We start from the raw sequence: 21,341 nt of genomic DNA on the forward strand, positions 1-21,341 counted from the left end.
CTGGGTGTTCCCCTTGTGGTAACAAACGCTGCCAAACATGTCATTTCATTAGCCCATGTACATTTATCTCGAGCACCTCAAACTCTTTTATTTTCGAAATCCGTAATGAGACTAGGGCCGTAATGAGATGTTACCGAAAATATGTGCACGTTAGTGAAAAGCGAATTAAAAGTAACTCGGAACTTAACTTACTTTGGCAAAGTTACCTGAAAAAGGAACGCGTTCCTCTGAAAGTTACCACGGCGCAAAAGCACCGAGTTAAGTTAACAAAAAAAGCAACTAAGTTACAGTAGCGAGTTACCTCGAACTCTGGTTGTAACTAGCCTCAAGCGGGTGCTTTTGGCAAAACTGCCATCTTGTCCTGGTCGCACGTCATAGAAAACGTCATTTTAAGGTCATGTGACTTTGTTTACAAGTCTTACTTTGTTTTGCCGCTTACCTACATCGTTTCGTCATCATAAAGCCAAGAGATGAACGTATTTTGCAAGCGTAAGCTATGCGGTGGTTCTTCCGCAACATGGTGGCCCATTTCTCCTTAGTTTAAGTACATTGCATATCGGCTCAGTGAGTCTTAACGCGCGGTCGTCATCACATCTTCTCTCACACATCTTCTCTCTTCACATCTGGAAGTCGTCAACAGTGCGAGGCCTTATGTGCAAAACTGCTCGTTTTAATGCGAGATTATCGGATAAAAATAATTACCGTTATCGAAAGACATCCAAAACGTTGCGCAGAAACAACAACCGCATTGTTTACAAACGGTTTGGCCGCCGATCACGGGCGCCGCCATCTTTAAGGTCACGTGTGCCTTGACGTTCGCTGTGACGTACGTCAAGGATGCATTGCGTTCGCCCAGCCATAGCCTCCTCTATCTATACTGATAATGCCTGCCCAAAGGCGACGGAGAGGCCGTTCGCTCCGTCGTCTGCTCTCTCCGCAAGGGGGCGCTTTTATCTAGAATTACGCGCAGTAGAAAATGCATTGGAAGCGTGCAGGTTTAGGCTTATTTCAGTTGTGCAACTTGACCCAAGCCGCTTTTTTCACTCGTAATGTTGAATATAGCTCAGAACGGGGATCCCTGCACATTTATTCCCAAGAAAGTCTTGAAGTACAACGACTGAAACAAAGGAACGGACGAAAGTCGCCGAACTAATACTTTAGTGTTCGGGCCTGTGCTGCATAACCTGGCTTGGAATCTCAGTAAAATGTTTAAAAAGAAAAGGAATAACAACGCGTATTCTGGCGCAAATTTTGGGTAATATACAGTAAGCAGGACACGATTCGCATTTGCACAGTCCCCGAAGTTAGCTAGTTGTTGCAGAGCCGGTTGTTCCCTCATCTTCTTCTTTTGTTCTTCTTTCTTTTCTTTTTTTCTTTCATAATTTTCTACTATCTACACCGCTGTTCCCTTTGCTTTTCGTATTCGCCGTGCCACTTGGGGATGGAAAGGCGGCGACTCAATAATCGTGAATAATGAAAGGAAGGTAACGACAACAACAATCGAACAAAGAGAAAGAGAGAAAGCATGCATAATGTGTTCTTGTCCGGGTCGCTTGTGCAATTTGTTATTTCTTCGGTGGTTGGTGTTGCGTTGATGTGCTACTGAGCCCTCCAGGATTGCTAATATTACGAGGAACGTACTTTGAGTCGTGGCTGCCTTTGTACCTAGGGACTCTGGCAGCGATCCTTTGTTTATGCGTAAGGACAGTGATGAGCAATCCACAGCAAAAAGGGAAACCTTCCGCTGCAGGCCACCACGCCGTCCACCACCCTGTACAGGGTGTCCTTTTTTACTGCATTGTCATTTTATTGTCACTTTTTATTGCAAGGACAGCCCTTCACACACAGAGCAATAAAGGCAAAACGAAACCCACAATTCTGATGCTGCAGTTACAAACAGGTACTACGTAACAAGTAGCACCTGTTTCTAACTCAGGTAGCATAAAGATAGCCTCCAGTTTTCTTTTATCGCTCTTTGTGAAGCGCTGTGAATCGGCATTCAAAAAAGAATGGGGAAAGATCCCAACTTGTCCAAGGCGCTATAGGGCGTCACTACCGCAACTTAGAAGTTGCTTAGAAGAAAGAAAGAAAGGGAGAAGAAAAGACGATCCAACAGCGTCAAGGGGCAAGTCCCTAAACGAAGAAGGCGACGGGTTCAACTGTTCTCCTTAAACTTTATTTCATGACCGAGGACCGCGGGAGCAGCCCTAACCCGCGTTAGTTTCTCTGGGAACATCCTAAAGGCACGCGGCACCATTAGTGTTGAAACATGACGTTACCTAACAAGCAGGTGAACACATATGCGAGAAGTTTCGGTTTCGGACACAGCCGAGTGCACGAGTTTCACAGGACGTAAGTGAAATGTGCACCTGTTGCTGTCGATAAAACACTTACTGTAGTGTACTAGGATTTCTGCAGGAAACACAATAAAGCATAATACAAACTAAAAATTAAAAAAAATTAAGTGGGTTGCACACGCCACCACTTATTGCAAGGCGTCTACCTATCCGTCCGGCGGTACCGCACGCTGTTTTGGCGCGCTTTCGATTGTGTAGTCGCTGCTATGCTATGGCTTATTGTTGCGTACCTATAGATGTACGTCAAGCTCCAAACGAAAAGTTCCTGGACTCTCATTCCACGAGATTCCCAGCGACCCGGAGGTGAGAGAAAAATGGCTGAGGGTTATTTCTCGGAAAGACTGGGTGCCAAATTCAACGTCCAGTTATTCTGTGGTCCGTAGCAGACATTTTCTGGACTCTGACTACTACGAAAGCTGCAGAATTCGAAGCAGACTGAAGAGGGGCGCGACTCCTAGCGTATTCGATGACTATCCGGAATACATGCAGCCATGTGCCAAAAAAGCGCAAAGTGATGCCGCCGTGCTCAAACGTGAGGCCACCAATCACTGCCATCCGCAAGCTACTCGCAAGCGGCTCCTTGTAGATAATGTTCTCGCTGGCGCATCCGCCGACACAGCCACAGTAGTTGGAGGTACGTCCTCCCAAGCAGTCAACAATGACGCCATGAGAGCAGACCACGACGGCGGCCCCGAGAGCAACGTGGAACTACGAAGCTGTGCTGAGCGGGAAAAAAACCAAAAGTGAAGCCGTCCAGGTGGACATCATAAGCGCGGCATCGGCCGTAGACCGGCAGAAGTGGCGACGAAGAGAGCGGGACCTGAAGTCACAGGTAGAGCGCCTCAAACAAACTGTCGACAAACACAAGGCGGAACTACGGAAATTGAAGGAAGATTGCCATCTCACTGCATTTGCTGACGTCGTGGAAGCTGCAAACGAAAAGCATCCAGGGGCCAGCTTCCTTGTAGACCAGGTGATTAATTTTTCAAAGGTCAGGCCTGCTTGGTCAGAGGCTACAGTTCGCCACTCAATTGTCCTGAGAAGTTTGTCAGCACGCGTCTACGAGCATATCCGGGCTGAGGGCATTTTAAAGCTGCCAAGCCGCTCTACTTTACAAAGGTTTCTTGGTGCAACCTCAGGAGAAGTTGGGTTCGCGACGTTAGTGAAGCAGAGATTTCAGGCCGATTTGGCAAACCTCAAGGCCCAACAAGCGAAAGTGTGCTCTCTCGTCGTAGATGAAATGATGATCAAGGAGCGACTGCAATATAATAAACAGAAGGATGCCTTTGTAGGCGAAGTAGACCTCGGCAAGGGCATGGCACCAACCGCAGGCAGTGCTCCAGTACTGGCCAACTCTCTCCTGTGCTTCATTCTGACACGTAAATATCCGGATACCGGCAGGATATGCTTTTACTAAGGGCTGTACAGGAGAGCAACTGTTCGTGCTAATGAAATACGTCCTGAAGGAGGTTGAAGAGACTGGGTTTAGGGTTGTGCGCATTGTGACGGACAACCACAAAATAAACGTCCTCGCAATGCAACTCCTCTGTGGCGGCAGCCTCACCCACTGCATACCGCACCCTCTGGACTGCTCGCGCAAGTTATTTCTTGCTTTTGACCAGTGCCATCTCATCAAAAATGTCAGATCGCAGTTTCTAGCGCGAGACATGGGAAAAGATGGCGAGATTTCGTCATCTTATCTGAAGGACCTGTATCCGATGCAGCAAGGGACCATCATCAAGTCCGTGCGCTTTCTCACGAGGAAGCACGTCTTCCCGTCCAACATCGCAAAAATGAATGTCAAAACGGCTGTCCAGATATTCTCACCACCGGTCACTGCAGCACTGAAGTTGCTGCAAGAACAGGCTGGTCACACATGTGACATCAGCTTCGCGCATGCCGGTCCGAAATTCGAGTTCATGGATCTGGTGTGTCGTTGGTTTCTGCTGTTGGACGTAAGCAACTGCGTCCAACACATTCATCAAAACCAACCCGATGCCAAGCAGTATGAAGCATCAGACGACCCACGGCTGGTATGGCTGACGACAACATTCCTCAATTTCCTGGAAGACATGAAGCGTCGCAGCAAACCGAAGCAATTTTTGAGCAACGAGACCTACCAAGCGCTCGTGATGTCAACTCTGTCGAACGTCGAGTGCATCAAGTACCTCTTGGGGGTAGCTAAATTCAAGTACGTCCTGACCAGGAAGTTCTCATCAGATCCTGTGTAGTCCTTCTTTGGCTGGCTGAGGAGATCTGCAGGCAGCAATGACTAGACTGATGCAAGAGCTGTCCTTTCTGGTGTTGAGAAGGCCCTGAAAGTAGGCATCATCTCGGCTCCCAGCAACAGCAACGTGGTTGATACCAGGGATTTCCCTACACCCCCCTCAGGGGGGGGGGGTGTACACCTTCCCTGTATTTTGCAACCCCCCCCCCCCCCCCCTGAAATTTCTCAGGTGACTCCACCCAGCTCGGCCACCAACACGTTCTGGTGTGAGTCTGGCGCAGCGAATTGCATCCTGTGCTGTCAAACTTGGGCTGTAGGACCACAGTCACGCAGATGATCGTACCATGTATTTGTCCAAAGTCATTTGAAAGTGACTGTGCAATGCATATACTGCGCGTATGTACGAGCAAAAATGCCTGCGGGCACGTAAACTCAATGTGGATCATCAAGAGCCATTTGCGCACAACTCAACCAAGCGAGGCATTCTAACGTTTTCACCGTTGATTGCTAGGTGTTCGTTGACAAGATGTTAGTCTCTTATCTTTGTCGGTCGTGTGATTATGCATCTTAATGCTGAAATGCCGTTCACAATGAATCTCTATCCTAATGTACTGTGTTCTAAAGTAGTAACATGTACAAATAAACCGGGAAAGCTGTGCAGATATGTCACCGTTGTGCCACGATTCTTTCCATGTCTAAGAAAAATTCCGTAAGTGGAACTTTGACCAAGCATGACCCCCCCCCCTTGAAAGCTCGGCACCCCCCCCCCCCCCCCCCCCAGTAGTGAATTTCTGGGGAAATCACTGGCTGACACCACAAATCATCCACTAGAGGCATTGCGTGAGGCTCAAAGGAAGTCGAACGAAGAGCAGCCAAGCCAGTTTCCCGAGGAGGCAAAAAAGGTCCTTGAAGACCACCTGAGAGACACGACAAAGTTGCTTTCTACAGTGGACGTGGCAGCTATCTCTATGGTAGGCGGGTATTTGGCGCGTGTCGTGCACGAAAATATTGCTTGCGGCGAATGCTCTGCACTGCTGACGAAACCAGCTTCTTCGGCTCCACGTGACAGCCTGATTCGACATCAGGACAAAGGAGGGCTGATGTATCCGTCTAATGAACTTGTTCACGTCCTGCAAGCGCTCAAGTGGTACATCGACGTCCTTCTCAGCAAGAGGAGAACCCTTCAGGAAGCCGTGGAAAATGCCGTCGTCGTAATGGCAGACTGCGGGGTTCTGAAGTATTCTTGTGCGGACCATCACCCGAAACTTTTGAGGCTTTTGTGCACCAAGTTCGTGAGGCCTGTACTTACTAATTATGCGCTTTCTGTTACAGATAGGAATGATTTCTCTAAAGCGCTTATCTCAAAGAAACTCTCTCGGAAGTGTTTGAAACTCTAGAGGAAGCTCGAATAAACGTTCTTGAAAAATTCTGTCATTTTACTGGTGATATTAAAATCGCCTGTGAGTTTAACGCGGACAGCCAGCCACGTACTGTGACCTTTTTCAACCTTTCGGAAGCATTTCTGGCTAAAAGCGCCTAGAGTGGATAAAACGGTAGCCGAATCGGGCAATTAAAGTGTATCTGGACCGAATAACACAGTCGTATGCGAAATGAAATGTTTTTTAAATAAAATTCCATGCTTTTGTGGTTACTTTGCGGCGCTTCTTAGTGTAGGTCAATGCGCGACGTCGTCTGCTCAATTCTAGGTAAAAGCGCCGCGCCGCGGCACTCTCACGAAACAGCCGCGACGCCGCCAAACAACGGCGCGCGGATTCTTTGGGCAGGCATTATCAGTATAGAGGAGGCTATGGCCCAGCACGCTTTCGTCTACGGAGCAATACAGTGGATGCCACCCCTGTGTGGGAGGACGTACTGGCACGTGACCATCCTGACAGAACATCACGGACACGTCATGCGAGCTTCTCTTCTTCTTCTTCTTCCTCTGTCTCTGGATTCCCTTTGGATTCTCCCGGCCCTCTCGAATATTCTTGTCTTCTAGATCTAAAGATTATCTTGCTTTCTCCTCCCCGTTGGTGCAGGTTGGATGCTCGCTCTCAAGACAAAATACACGTCACTCTAGAAATAGGTCGATTGCGAGCGAAAGGGCCCGCAGGAGAGTTGTACGCTATCAAATGTTCCTGCCCGAAGCATGTATTTCTATTACGTTAGCGATCCACAACCTTCTCTGCCCTCTTCTGTCAGAGGCGTGCAGATCGACGCAGATAATGTTTCGAATGAAAATCATCACTGGAACTGCCTTGATGCCCACGGGTGCTATAAGTCGATATGAAATAACTTGTTTTCCTATAATGAATAGACTAGTGGGACGCACACTGTTGCACATACACGTGCAACAATGCACCATAAACTGAACTAGGCGGCATTTAAGGGTACCGTAAAACAGTAGAGGTGCAATCTCAGAATATGTATCTATTCGATAGTCTGGGCCCTCAGTAATCTTACGTCACGATTTCCGTCCAATTGCGCTCATAGTTTTCTAGAAAATTAAAATTGAAAATTACGGGCACTGTGTCCAAGTGGTCACCAACCGGCATTGCTCGCCAACTACGGCGGCAAAACTACATTTCATGCGCATAACACTGGGTCTAAAGCGAAAAAAGTCGGCTACCTGTCGGCTACGTAGCCATCAGGAGCAAGAAGTCTGTCGGGAACATAGATCGCTGTTGCTTGACGAATTACGGACTGTTTGTCCCCCGTCCGGAACCCGTTTACCCCAATTTTGCTAGCAACTTAGGAACATTAAATGTTCTCTGTCACCCGTGCAACTTGTTGCGCTGCGTTTACAAGCAATAGGCTATTAAACTACGCCGGCAACATAAACTGCCTCTCTGCTGCTTTACGGTGTCTGTAAAGCGCTTCAGGGAAGCGTCCGAGTTCAACAGCATCACTATACGGGAACGATTTCGTTCCTCTCATGATCACTATACTATAGGAGAAGGCGAGCTTGCTGGTGTGAACTTGAAGAGGACAACATATATCATTGGGTCTGAGGAAACAATAATAATTTTTTTTGTGGGTCCTTCTTGTCCGATTCGACCCACTCTTCTTTACCCCGTTAATCTTTCCCATTCATGAGACTCAATAATATTTTGCCGCCTTTCTCTAGCGAGTTTTGCTGATGTTCCGTCATCGTGTTTTGTACACGCGACTACGAAAGAGAGTACGAGGCAAAGGGAGTAAAGCGCGGACGGCTGCTTCGCTTTCCATGCCCCCGTTGTTTTTGTCGATGTTAGTTTGAATCACATAACTGAAGCCTCTCATACATGAAGATGGAACCATCACCGAATGTGCCAGAACTGTTCGGGTTAAAACCGGACTGCAGTTCTAAACAGGCCCGCCTGTGACGCAAAAAAAAGTAAAAAAAAAGCTGCTGCCACAACTATATAGAAGAAGGGAATTTTCTTTATTGGCACGTATTAGCACATTAGGAATATTTATTAGAACGTCCGATAATAGCTAGGGCCGTTAATGCTGGGACTGCTGTCTGCAAGCACAAGCAGTAGATTAAAAGTAGCCGAACGTAAAACCACCGAGGTCAAGCCCGCTAAAGTTCTTGAACAGCTTCTCCGCGAAAGCGGCTTTGCTGTGTGGAACGTCACCGCCAAGGATGCACATGAGAAAATGTGCAAGGTGGATGAGGGATAGGGCAAGCGCCATCAGCTGTGGAAAAGAAGAAGACATTGTTAGAGTAAAACCTCACTCTTGGCACTCATTATAGGAGCGGGGACGTGACATTTAACGTGGCTCGAAACCATGTTTCATTCGTCAAGCTGTCCAACAGGTGCCATCATTAAAGGACGAGAAGGGCACGAGAACAAATATGTCGGGAGAACTAGAAATTACGATTACAAGCCCTGGGACACACATTCACACACAAAAACTACCAGTGCAGCGCGTAATCCTGGAGGCCAAGAGAGCTTCGAATTCCACGGGTCACGAAACATGCTCTCCTCGGCTGCCAACCTGCAACGTCAGATGCCTCGCCAATACCGAGGCGAGCGCCTTCACTCTTCTTTCTTTCTTTTTGCCGTCGCATTTCGCTCCGCCCGTCCCGTGTCTCGACTGGTCGCTCTCGCTAGCAGATGATTCTCGGTGGCCAATAAAAAGTGTTCTGCCCTCTCACGTCACAAGACGCGAGGAGCCGCTGGGCGAGGTCGCCGCCGCTGCGCGCTCTCTTGCAAATCAATTTTCTCATTAAATTCGCACTTCACAAAGGAAATATTTTGCGTGGCGGTTCCTGAAGGTAGTATGCTCATATGACGAAGGGGGGGGGGGGTAAAAGAAAAAGCTCCAAGTGCCTTCCATGCTCCTTTAAAAATATTTTCGCAGTGCGGTGTATTGTCCCTGCGCAATCAAACTGACAAAAACGTTCGGAGAGAGCAGCTGGGCTGGACAGCCCGATCTCCTAGCGTGACGTCAGCAGCTTCCTGTGCCTTATTTTTTCTTTCAATGCGACAGCATTATTCGGCTACCTCCTCAGAAATTCATGTGGTCTGCGCCGAAAGCTCAGCCGGATGATAGAGGGCGCCGCGGGAACCGTGGGCCCAGAGCCGTTTATAGGGAGAGTTTGGCCATTAGGACGAGCCTAACTTAAAGCGCGTCATGCGACGTCACGGCTGAACGACCTCCCTCGTCGTGCTCTATTGTTGTCCTGTCGTCAGCTGGTCGCCGACGCCATATTGATGCTGATCGTTGTTTACAATCCACGGAGAGAAGACACGTGCAAACTTCTTACTTCGAAAGCCTTTCGTCCTTGAACTCTTTCAGTTCGGCAACAAAGCCCCCCCCCCCCCCCTTATCACTAGGGTGAGTGGGTCATAAGCCGGTTATTCCTGTAGATTACATTCAGCGCGACCACGAAGCTGTGGACCAGCTGGAGGACAGCATCAATATGGCGCGGACTAGACGGCTGATAAGCGGATTCCGCTCGGATTCAGGCTTTTTGGGCGGCGCAACGGTGACTCTGACGTCAAAATAGGCTCCACCCATGAGGCGGCTAAAGATCAAAGAATGGCCAAACTCTCCCTATAAATGGCTCTGCGTGGGCCCAGAAGCGTTTATGGCAGGATATTCAACGTGACCCCTCCCCTTCTCCCGTATACACCCCTGCTTGCGGAAGGTCGCTGGCGGCTGCCTGCCGGCACCCCATATATTCAGATCATGCGACTGCGCGACTGTGAGACGAGAGGAGTACTTAGGAAAGCATAGCACCAGGCGTGTTTGCTAAATGTAGGGTTTACGAGGCAGCTGTGGCTGTAGACCCTTTCGCGACGCTAGGGGGCGCCAACGCGCGTCAGCTGGATGTGCGCCCAGCTGGTCTTCCGGTTACACTTGTTGTTTACAAAGACCCTTTCGACAGCTCCACGCCGCCATGTTGCGCCAGCGCGCGTTAATCTGTTTTGTGCCCCGTAGGTCTTCCGGTTTGCGCCGTTTGTTTGCAAGCAGTGAAATGGTCTATAGACGACCGGCGCCCCTACGTCATTGATTACGTAACGCCACCGCGCAAAGCATGCTGGTGGGGCTATCAGCTTTATTAGTCTATAGACAACCCTCTGTTTACAAACATGTGACGTCACGAGAAGACCGGTTCGAGGTTATATTTTGCTGTGGTGGGTAAGAAGCGAGAACAATTCTTCGGCTGACAGGCCGATAAAGCTGATAGTGCCCACCAGCATACTTTGAGCGGTGGCGTTACGTAATCAATGACGTAGGGGTGCACGATGACGCGTTTTTCCGGCTTCTTGCCCACCCCAGCAAAATATAACCTCGAACCGATCTTCTCGTGACGTCACATGTTTGTAAACAGAGGGTCGTCTATTGGAATGCGAAGCTATAACATTTTGCGAGCAAGACTGCCAAGGTGGGGGACCAATGTCTTGCTTCGTCGTGACGTGGGCCTGACGACATGAACAAACGGCCGCTCTCGGACTTCCCATGCTGGTGGCCGTTGTCTGTGCGTTTCAGTAAATCTAGTTAGGCCTGTCGTCATCCCCAAAAGTTTCATGTGAATTCATATCATTAAAATCAATGGTTCTCGAAATACACAGCAAAAAAAAAAAAAAAAAGAAAGATTAGCATGATTTGTGCATCATTCACTCGAGGTGCCTGCCACCCGCACGGCACGACAATCGACTTTGAGTTTGATTGTAAACTTGACACACGCTGAAACGTACCGATTATGTTTGCAAGAAGACTGAACTCACTGATGTGCGCGGATTATAACGTATTTCAGCACTCATAAGCCGTTACTATGCATATGGTAAGCCCGTGTGCACAATGAAGAAGAAGAAGACGAAGAAAACCAGCGGCATGGCCGAGCGGGTTAAAGGAGCATGGAAGTGACATTTAACATGGCTCGAAACGCTCCTTCATCTGCGAAGCTGTCGACCAGGAGTCACCACGCAAAATATTTTCGATTTGCGGTGCATTGTCACTGCGCAGTCGAATTTACAAAAGACAGTCAGAGAAAGCAGTCGCGGACGAGACACACGAGCCCCGCGTGACGTAGAAACTGCTCCGTGCCTTTTTCCTTTGTTTTTTTTTTTCTCGGCTCACGCGCCGCTTATACATGTTTGAGCTGTGCCGTTGGACGTCACTGGTCACGTGCCGGAGCCCGTGATACGTCACGACGTCTTGTCGTTCGCCAATACGCTCTTTGCACGTGGAGAGGGTTTTTTAAATGCGTGCGGAACAGGAGCCTTGCGCGTGCTCTACGAGGTCACCTGCGCTCATCGTTCTTTCGCAGGAGCTCATTTTATTCGTTGCAGAAGACGTCACAGCGAAAAAAAAAAATATTTTGGGGGTGACTTCATTGCTCCTTTAAGGCGTCCTACTCGTTGGTGGTAGCCAAGGTCGTGCTGAAGACTGGGAGGTGGTGGGTACGCCGCGCATAGCCACAATTGTTTCGCGGCGCTAACAAGGGACCAAAAAACAAAAAAGATTAAAGAAAGATAACCTAATTCGGGTCAGTGGATCTTATTCAGGGTTGGTTACCGAGAATATTGTTTCCGGTTTCGTTTCCGGTAACTGAAAAACTCGGCTCTTCGTTTCCGTTTCTGTTTCCGTTTCTGGACGGTTTTCGGTAGCGCTTTCTGTTTCTGTTTCCTGTTAAGAATTTCGTTTGCGTTTCCGTTTCCGAAGTAATTTCGGTACTGGTTTCTGTTTCTCATCCGGAACTCGTACTGTCTGGTTTTGGCTTTTTCATGTCAGATATTCTAGTTACATAATGGATGCAAAAGGACAGCCACACCAAACACAAACAATCAAGACTTTAATGCAAAGTTCGTCACGAATTTTATACACCACAAGTACATGCCTCTCTAGGTTGCGGAAAAAGATGCCTTTAAGTTTCAAAAGTCTCCGTTCGTGCGCAAAAATAACACGTCATCCAAAATTTTCGCGTCCATCTTGCTGCGCAGTGGGCTCAACACAAAAGAAAGTCCAGAAAATAAACGAATGAATGAATGAATGAATGATGACTGGAAGAATAGTGCGGATATATATAATTTTCATATTAACGCGAAAACACTGAGGGAAACGTCCTGCGAATTTTTCCGTTAACGTTACCACTTTTGAATTTCGTTTTCGGTTCGGTTTCTGGTAGTGGAAACTAAAACAATTTTGTTTCCGTTTCCTTTTTCGTTTCCTGTTGAATTTCGGTAATTACCGTTTCTCGTTTCCGTTTCCGGTAGCCAACCCTGTACTTATTTCTTCACGCCAAACCCCACAGCGCGTTACCCTCTCTAGCATTAGATCATAACTCATTACAGTTGTGCTCTTAGATTTGACCCATATCTCCAAACCATGACGCGCAACATTACATTAGCCCCGCATTTTCTTAGTAGTTCGACGATTGCTATCGCTTTACTCCTCGTTTCATCAGCAAGGAGACCGCAATTTTACTTCTTCTTCTATTTGTGTTTTACTTCTCAGCTCACTCCCGGGGGTCACTCACGTCATGAAGTACCCTTCTCTGTCCCTTGTTCTCTTACGTGCTCTTTCAAAGAGTGTCAGGATTCTTGAAAGGAACGCAGAAGTCTTGCGCGGTTGCTCATGTCACGTGCTCTAGTCCTTCTTTCGCAGGAGCTCATTTTGTTTGTTGCAGAACAGCCGCAGCGAAAAATGAAGGAAAAAAATATTGGGGTACCTCACTCACTGCTCCTTTAACGACTGGGTAGCTACACCATGCAGAACAAGAAAAAAGGAAGAAAAATACGAAGGAAAAAAAAAAAAGATTGAATCCGGATGCGAAACTTATACAGTGAAGTTTAGCAGTATTATGATGGAAATATTATTACCTGCTCCAATCATCCTCTATTCCACTTGTTATGAGCACAGGTAGCAAATAAAACCACGTCGTGTTTTGAGCTCACGCCATGCTATGATGAACCACGCTATGCTATCATGAACGCCGATGATACCGAAACAAACCCTGTTTTATTTATGGTCCCGGCATCAAAAACTGATTTTTATTTATACTTAGTGTCACAAATAGCACATTCAATCATTCACGGGCAGTTAAAAATTAAAAGTGCTTTGCCCTTTTGTTCCATAAGAACACTACAAGAAGTTGTGTAACATTTTCTTGTTGACCTACAGCAGATCGGGGAATACATGCCGAATAGAACCCTACCTACATGTATCCTTTCCAGCGATCGCATCGAGAAAATAGTGTACGCCTTTTTTCATATTTTTGTTCGGTAAGCTCTGCAATGCTCAGTTATTCTGCATGCTATGCCATGCTGTACAGACTTTGTTTTGCCCCCGGTCCCTCCGCGCTTGATCGTTACAATGAACTGGGGATAAGATACACTTACGCCACTGGTAACCCCATGGGCACACTGGATGACACTGAACCGCAAGGCACAGATGGCAGATATGCTCGAGAAGAAATAGAGTACGCCCGCTGCACAGTGGAAGGACAGATACTGCGTGAACCAAGCGAAATATAGGTATAGAACGGTACGATCGCTTCCAATTCTCGGGTTTAGCTCGAAGGCCTTTGGGGCCATTGTCAATTGACTCAGCTGGCAAGAGACCTCTACTTGTTTGTATACAAATGACGTCATAATGTTCGGCAGCACCACGAGTTTGGTACAGTTGAACTACGTTCAAAGCTAGTGGCAAACAAGGTCGCGCCCGAAAGCCATGGTCTTGAGGGGATTATGATGGTCTCCGAAAAGGACGCGACCTTCGGTCCCAGCCCTCCTCTTCCGATCTGTTTTGGTTTCGGTGTGTCCACCAACGTCATGATGACGTTGCTCGGGTAGAGGTTTATTATGTCCTGCCACATGGCGTTTCAGGATGGCCTTCCGTCGGACTGTCAAGTGGGTCACGGGAGAGCCACAGAACTCCCTCGAAGTCTCGGAGGCCGTCGAGACGCGGATCCCTATACTCTCGGACACATTGTCTTCGCCCTAAATGCGCTGTGAACGAGAGTTCTTCGCACTAGACTACACTTCCTGACGCGGTTTCTGCTTTTTGTATTTATTGAAAGCTTCCTCTTCTTCTTCTTCTTTTTTTTTTCTTCAAGCCACGTTTGTCGTATTTAGTCTGCATATTGTGTTTCATTTCCTTACTTTTTTCATCGGCGCCTACGAGCGGATACGCCAGGACAAACCATAAACAAAACACAATGTGGCCATACGAAAAGAAATCGAAGGAGCTACATCGCGATTGACGCGCCGGAGCATTTTGAAGACCAAATGCGGAAGCTTTCAACGGCAATCAAGAACTTCCCGTGTGACAGCAAGACAATCCATTTGAGTTCAAAGGCGATATAAAATCTCGAAGGCCTTCTAGTCGATTGTCATTTTCCGTTGACCGTGTGACAGGGGTATTAGATGGATGGGCTTACGTAGAAGGACTTCGTTAGTGCTGCTGATAACGTTGGAGAGAGAATACCGCATACGAGGAAGTGTAGGCCTTGCAGAGCGTAGGCGAATGACAGGAGAGCCATGAACCGAAACGTCGAATCCGTAGCACCCAGCAAGTTCAAACTCAGGAACATTGCAAAGGCAAACACCTGTGGGACAGAAGAAAGAAGAACCCAACGTCAACATTAATATTTTGATTGAGTATCGCGTGTCTGTACTAGGTAAATGTGGCAACAACATGTCCTAACATGGCTCACGTGTACCCCTAAAATATGCAGGGTCATTGCTTGCGAGTGGAATCATTTGTCAATGTGTACGAAAAAGGTTTAATTGTGCAAAAGCGTAAGAAGGTGAAGGAACAAGGAGAGGTGCAGCTTACTATAACAGAGATTATTCACTGACTTCACCCTCCAGAGGGCACTAGCTTCGCAAAGGCAAAATCGCCGCTATGATGTAGGTCCCTCTTACTTTGGTCCCGGCCTTCGTTCGCTGCCATAAGCTATTTAGAGGACCCTTAACGTCGAAAACACGAAAACAACTTGGACACGCTACAAATAACATTTACACAACACAATAACTTTGAAACACCAAATGTACGCTGAATGCGATGTGAGTGAAGCCTTGGACAGTCATAACCTGCGCACCTACATTATGGCGGCAAATCTGGTAGCGACAGTGGCGCTCACCTGCGGATGACGATGTGCGAATAAACCCTATTGACGAAGATAAGGGAAATTCCACTCTATTGGAATATGCAGATATGTGAAGACGCGAGAAAACCGCTGTTCGCCACAGATCCATGATGAACGTTCTAAGTAGCCGAGAAAGAGTGGAACGTAAATGAACGGTCCGTTGGACGGAGGGCAGATCCTGTGACAGTCGCATTGCCGCATCTCTTGTGCTTTCAAACGTTCAGGTACTGTCCCTTGAGTTTGACCGCCTTTCACACAATGTGCCAGTGACGCAAGTGCTCACATTCTCTGCCAATTGATCGTCACTATGCAGTCAATAATATGTAAGTCAGTAAGAATATACCTAAGAATATAGTCAGTACACGTAACGCGTTTTCATCTTCCATAAAAAACGTTACTCTCTAAAAGGAGGCTCACCAACAGGCATTCTCGAAACGAGCTTCTCTAGCTATACTGATGAACTCCGAGACAACAATGTCAATGTCCATTAATTGGTGGGACAATCCCTTCCGTGGGACATCTGGTACAGGAATAACGAAGAGGGATGTCCATGGCTATGTAACACGAGTTTCCAGCTCAAGCAGAAAAATGCAAAAACAAGTGTTGTTCGTGTTGTGTCTGTCCCTTCGTGTTCCCTAGTCTCGGGGTTTTACATGATGCATCATCTTCACCAGCTCGCTTGCTTCCTAGCCATTTTTTCATTGTTAACTGTTCTGTGCTTGCGTTGTGACGTTCAAAGCTTGCACAATACTGACTTGTACAGTGCAGCCAAAGGGGCTTCCCTTAAAACGTACTGATAAAATAAGGACCTTAGCTACCAACGTAGAAAATAAGTTCAGACATATTGATTATTTGCATAATTTTTGTATATCTTTCTGTAAATCATAGATAGTGCAAATAACCACTCTCGTTATTCAGATAAATTTTAAGTTTTTCCTTTGTGTAATCCTCCGTCCAAATCTTACCTATTAGACCATTTTTGTGTACGTGTCTATAGCTTCCTATTGATCCCGATCGTCCCTGTCGCGTCCGTAGTTTGCATTGCAAACTGTGTACGGGACACAACGCAAAGCCCCACATCACGTTAGTGGGGGTAACAGCCGTGACGCGGTACACACAGTTTAACGTTCCACTACAGAGGGCAAGCAAGACGCCTACTGTACCAAACTTTTAATGTCTTTTCAGTGTGCAGTGACGTTTACAGCTGAAAACTCATGGTTGGTATCTCAGGTTATCTGTAAGTAAATGTAACGCTTACCACTTCAAGTGCATTCAAAAAACCATTCCAGGTTGCAACATAGTCACCAGTTATCTCCACGGTACCTAAATAGTCATATGCGTCACTTAAGGTTGAGCGGGAGTCATTGAAAAGATCCCTAACGTGGTTCGCGACATTTGAGAAGCTGTCGTCCTCCATAATCACTTGGCGTATTGAAGAAGCACGACGGCAAACTGCCACAACTACTTCCTATGTGTCTCGCCGCTGTGCGCTTTCATCGTGAGATAGCGTCAATGGGCACTATGTAGACTTCTTCTTCGTCTCCTGCCTTCAAAATTCCTGCTTTGAAACAAGAACGGCCGACATAATCTCGGCGCTTTCCCCCGAGGACTGGGTGCCATCGCCAAGGCCAAATGACTTAGAAAATGTCATTAGCTATGTTGAAAATAAAGGTTGAATGTTGTAAAGTAGTCGTCCGCGGGTACCTTTGGTAGAACAGTGTACACTCTTAAACCCGTACCTTTTATTGTAACTTTTAGAAACATGTAACTTCTATATAGACGTAGATTTCGAGATTTCTTATAGGTTACACCACTGTAACGTATATTTAGAGGTTAAAAGCGACCAAGGTCATGTCTTTACAACACGAATAGAAGTTACATCTCGGAAAAAACAAAAACAGTTTGTTGTAACTTATAAATGTACCCTCTACTCCGGCACTGTAACTTCTAAGCGAAATCTCCAACGATAATTTCTTTGTTAGTTTCTTATCGTTTGTTTTCCTTCTGTTTTTCAGCATAATGCCGCGTTTCAGCCTCCCATTCGAGACGACAGTTGCGAATCTACGCTGTTATTTTTTATCTGTTTCAGCGTCATCTATACGTCGACTACATGTTATCAATACTGTATGAACACAGATTATAAGTTCGCAGCCTGGAATACTGATAGTATGTTTCTTTCTAAAGGGTGGAAAACCATTGTCAATGCCGCAACCACCAAGATTTCCGATTTCGCTGCGTAGTCGAGCCTGGTCTAGGTCTATCCACACTGAGAGCGGTTTCCTTGAAACGCTTAACGCTCGTCGTCCGTCCGTTAACAAGTGTGATCTGTTTTAATCAGTGGTTTTCCTCGCGTTTATCATAGTATCGTCAGGAATAACGGAAAAGCTAGATGTCGCTAGCAAACAAGGATGTTTTCGGTGTTCTCAGGGGAAAGTGTAGTGAGTGCGAAGATTGCAAAGAATATATAACCGAAAACGAACGTCACCACCGCAGCCCTAATTCACACACTTCATACACTGGGTAAGTGTACATTTTGTGCTAGGTACGTGCGTTATTTTGATAGCAAGAGCTCTTAGCGCATGTTTGTTGTGATTATGGCAAGCGTTTTGCGGTCCTGCATATGAACGCCACTTACGCTTGCTACTTTTCTGCTCTTACTCGGTCGCCAAGTCAATACACCAGCGTGCATTTTGCGAGCTGCGGATATATGCATCGAGATATATAATTCGCAGCTTCCTACTTGTTGTATTCTTACGATATTCTAAGACTCAATCGCAGAGTGAACGCCTTCCCGCATTTATGCTGCTTTGTACCTTGTGCTTTGTACGGATTTGAATGGTTCCGTAAATGTTACTCTCATTGCCCAAACTTTTGTTCCCAGGATCCCACATGCAGGTTCACATACCGTCACCAGCGCAGTGCAGTACCTCACAAACTCGTCCCAGAGCGCCTCCAACGCTGATAACGCAGTAATGTAGTGTCTCCTGCGTTACTATACACTCATATTCCTCAAGGTTGTGTGCGTTTTATGTAATACTGTATTGCCATTTGCACTCGCCTCTGGAACACGAATGTGGAATAAATTTTTTTCTGCTGCAATTCTCCATTTCGTTGGGTCTGTTCAGCTTAGCAAACATAGGTCAGTTGTTTTGACTCGCTGGCTTCCTCGCACTTTTATGCATTGCTTCTCACTTAGAAGATAGTTCTTTTTTCCACATACATGGTAAAGCGATCATGGTTTCTCCTCACATCAGAATCGCACTTGTGCACAATGTGTCACCTCTCGACAGACTTCTGTTTTTCTAATATACATATATTCAAGATCTCCTTTTCTGCTGGTTCATTTTGGTACCTTGGTGTGTTCTGTAAATGTCTGTCCATATCCCACGCACAGGGTGTTTGTTTTTATTCCCATCACACCAGCGCTCATTTGACAGGTGGGTTATGTTAATTTTTGCAAATTAACCCATCCGTAGTTACAAACATTTCCGACATTTCCTGACGCATGTGTTTGTAACTACGGATCGATTAATTAGCAAAAATTCACATAACCCACCTGCCAAATGAGCGCTACTCTCTTGCGAATAAAAATGAACATCCTGTATAAAAAGCCGCACGTTGGCGTAACCTTTACGGGCAGGTGCTGGATTGAAGGCCGTAACCTCTAATTAGTGGGTTTCCTTGTAACTTTTATAAAAGGTACTGCTCAGAGGGTACCTGGTAGCTTCTGAAATAGAGGGTAAAATATTGCGATTTTTTACCCTTTACTAAAGGGTACCGAGTTAAGAGTGTACATGAAGAACAACCACAATAAAAACATTAGTCTTGCTCGTGCGACTATATTCTTTGGACTCTTCCACGGACTTCAGTGCACATATTAAGTTTGACCATAACATTTCAATTGAATAATCTTAGGCATTTAGAACGCTGGGCCCTGTTTGGGGCCATCATGTTTTTTATTCTCACTGTGAGATGGCGTCAGTTATCTTCTTGAGGGGATGAAAAACAAAAGGAAAGAAAATGGCAGCGCTCGCTGCTGTAAACTCACCACGGGGTGAGCTTCAGGTGAAGTAAAGGTGCAAAATTTCAGTGTCATTCGAATTGCAAATTTGTGAATTATTCAAGTCTGAAATCATCACATATCAAAACCTCAAACAGGATATAACATCTACTTGCTCTTGAAAATTATAGTATCAGTACGACTTCGAGGGCATTAGAAACACGATACGAACGCCCAGAGTTGATATGCTAAGGCTAAGAGCATCTTCAGTTTTAGTCATTTCTTAATTGCTGTTTCTATTTTATACGATAGTAAAATGTCCACTTTTATACAACATGCCCATGCACTGAAATACTAGTCAGATCATAGAGTTCATGCACGACCAGCCGAAAAGGAAGAAGTCACTCTGGGTTGCGGTGTAGAAGTACGCGCGTTCCTGCTGACATTTCTCCGTGCAATGCTGTGCACTGCATGCCACTTTATGTGAGTAAAAATGTAGATGAATTGATGCTTATGCATTTGTCAGTCCTGTGTCAATACGAGTTTAGTTTTACGGGAATAGCAAATTGAATGCAGATATTTTTTTCAATACTCGCCCTTGAGGTGCACTGTAAGCTGTACTGGCCATGTGTAGTTCGAACATACTGCATTTGTCCTAAGACAGGACATTGTGAGGAATAAAAAAAAAATGTAAGAAATTGCCCTCGTTAGATCGCGGCAAAATTTGAATCGAGCTCAAATGTTGCCTGGAGCATTTTTACTAACTGCCTGTCAGCACCATTTTCTGCAATGCACTGCTACCGCTCTCATGGATCTGCACGGAACGAAAATCACTGAGCGCATCTGAAGAGTAACTGCTATTCGTTAGAGGCGTAACTCCTATTCCAACATTTCCTCCTAGTCATGACTCCGAACTCCCGTAGTCCTACTCAAAACAGGACCATCCATCTAGCTATATTTAGTTGTATCGTAAGACGGTAAGTGTATATGGTTGAATAACCCTAATCGGTAATTTAATATTAATAATTCATAATTTCTTATTAATATAAATGCATAATATAGGAATGCAGCTCGTCGCCCCCCCCCCCTTCTTGGAAAAATACTGGGAACGCCCATGGCTACAATAAGCGATTACTGCAATAATCCCGTTATTTTGTTTACCAGTTCTACAATTTATTCCATTCACTGTGTATCTGCTACGGTTATGCATCGTGTGATACGTTGAACGTTCATTAGCGGGATTTATCCGCCACTGTTATCCGCCGCATAACCTCTGTACATTGTACGCAAGCGCCGCGAGATATGATTGCTTCTGGTAAACATTTTCTACAATAGTCGTCCATTCTTTGTGGTGGCGGTCCGGACGTGTCGGTTCTGACTATGGTTCGTATATCCACAGAAAAACACCCACCACTTTGCACAAGAAGGTGACTCGGTTTGGAACACGTGTGTATGCCTTTATTTACCTCGTACTGTTGCCAATGTAATCTTTGTACTTCATCACCTAACTAAGTGTCACATATTCTTCGCCATGCTGTTCAGGCATCGAGCACAAGTGTTCGGCCCATAATTCAAGAATAGCCATCGAATCGTTATCAATGCAACAAGAGTGCTCCTGCTCACACCTCCTACTGGTAAAAATTTACATATCTGCTTTTCACACACAATTCAATCCACTTTCCAGAGTAACTCCACACTGACATTGTGTTGCACGGCAGGTTCCAAAGTTTCAACGATGACTGAACTGCAGCAGCAGTCGGGCTTCCACACACTATTCAACACCCAATACTTTCAGACCGTCGTCGGTGGACTCAACATGGTCGAAGTGGTAGGGAACGTGAAAGTGACCCCTTTTATAATCATGCCCGAGCTTTGTAGCACAAAACTCTGCCTATATTGCGTTTGTCACACAATAATTAATAGAGAGTGCCAGTAGACCGTCGATAACGTCATCGTAAAGTTATGGTACATACTGGAACCAATGGTAGCGTGTATCACTCAGTCTCATTGGTTGATTTGTTGCGGTGGATAGGGTACTTTTCGGAATTCAACTTTATCAAAGGGCTACTAACACACTCGAATTAGATCGTAGAGGGTTAGTAGACCGTTGATAACGGTTGCTGTAAAGTTATTGTACATACTGGAACCAGGGCGGATACATACCCTCGG

General features: G+C 46.2%; 2 long non-coding RNA genes across 2 annotated transcripts; one reads left to right on the plus strand and one right to left on the minus strand.

The window, feature by feature from the left end:
* Positions 1-7,989: 7,989 nt before the first annotated feature.
* LOC135399060 (uncharacterized) lies at positions 7,990-14,625 on the minus strand. The gene is made up of 3 exons (XR_010424179.1): positions 14,462-14,625; positions 13,422-13,532; positions 7,990-8,265 (listed from the first exon to the last, which is right to left on the minus strand). It is a non-coding gene; the product is annotated as an uncharacterized LOC135399060 (long non-coding RNA).
* A 4,941-nt stretch (positions 14,626-19,566) lies between these two features.
* LOC135399054 (uncharacterized) lies at positions 19,567-21,098 on the plus strand. The gene is made up of 4 exons (XR_010424178.1): positions 19,567-19,655; positions 20,572-20,618; positions 20,715-20,806; positions 20,891-21,098. It is a non-coding gene; the product is annotated as an uncharacterized LOC135399054 (long non-coding RNA).
* The last annotated feature ends 243 nt before the right edge of the window (positions 21,099-21,341 follow it).

This window comes from Ornithodoros turicata, chromosome 1 (assembly GCF_037126465.1).
Source record: "Ornithodoros turicata isolate Travis chromosome 1, ASM3712646v1, whole genome shotgun sequence".
NCBI classification, from domain to species: Eukaryota; Metazoa; Arthropoda; class Arachnida; order Ixodida; family Argasidae; genus Ornithodoros; species Ornithodoros turicata.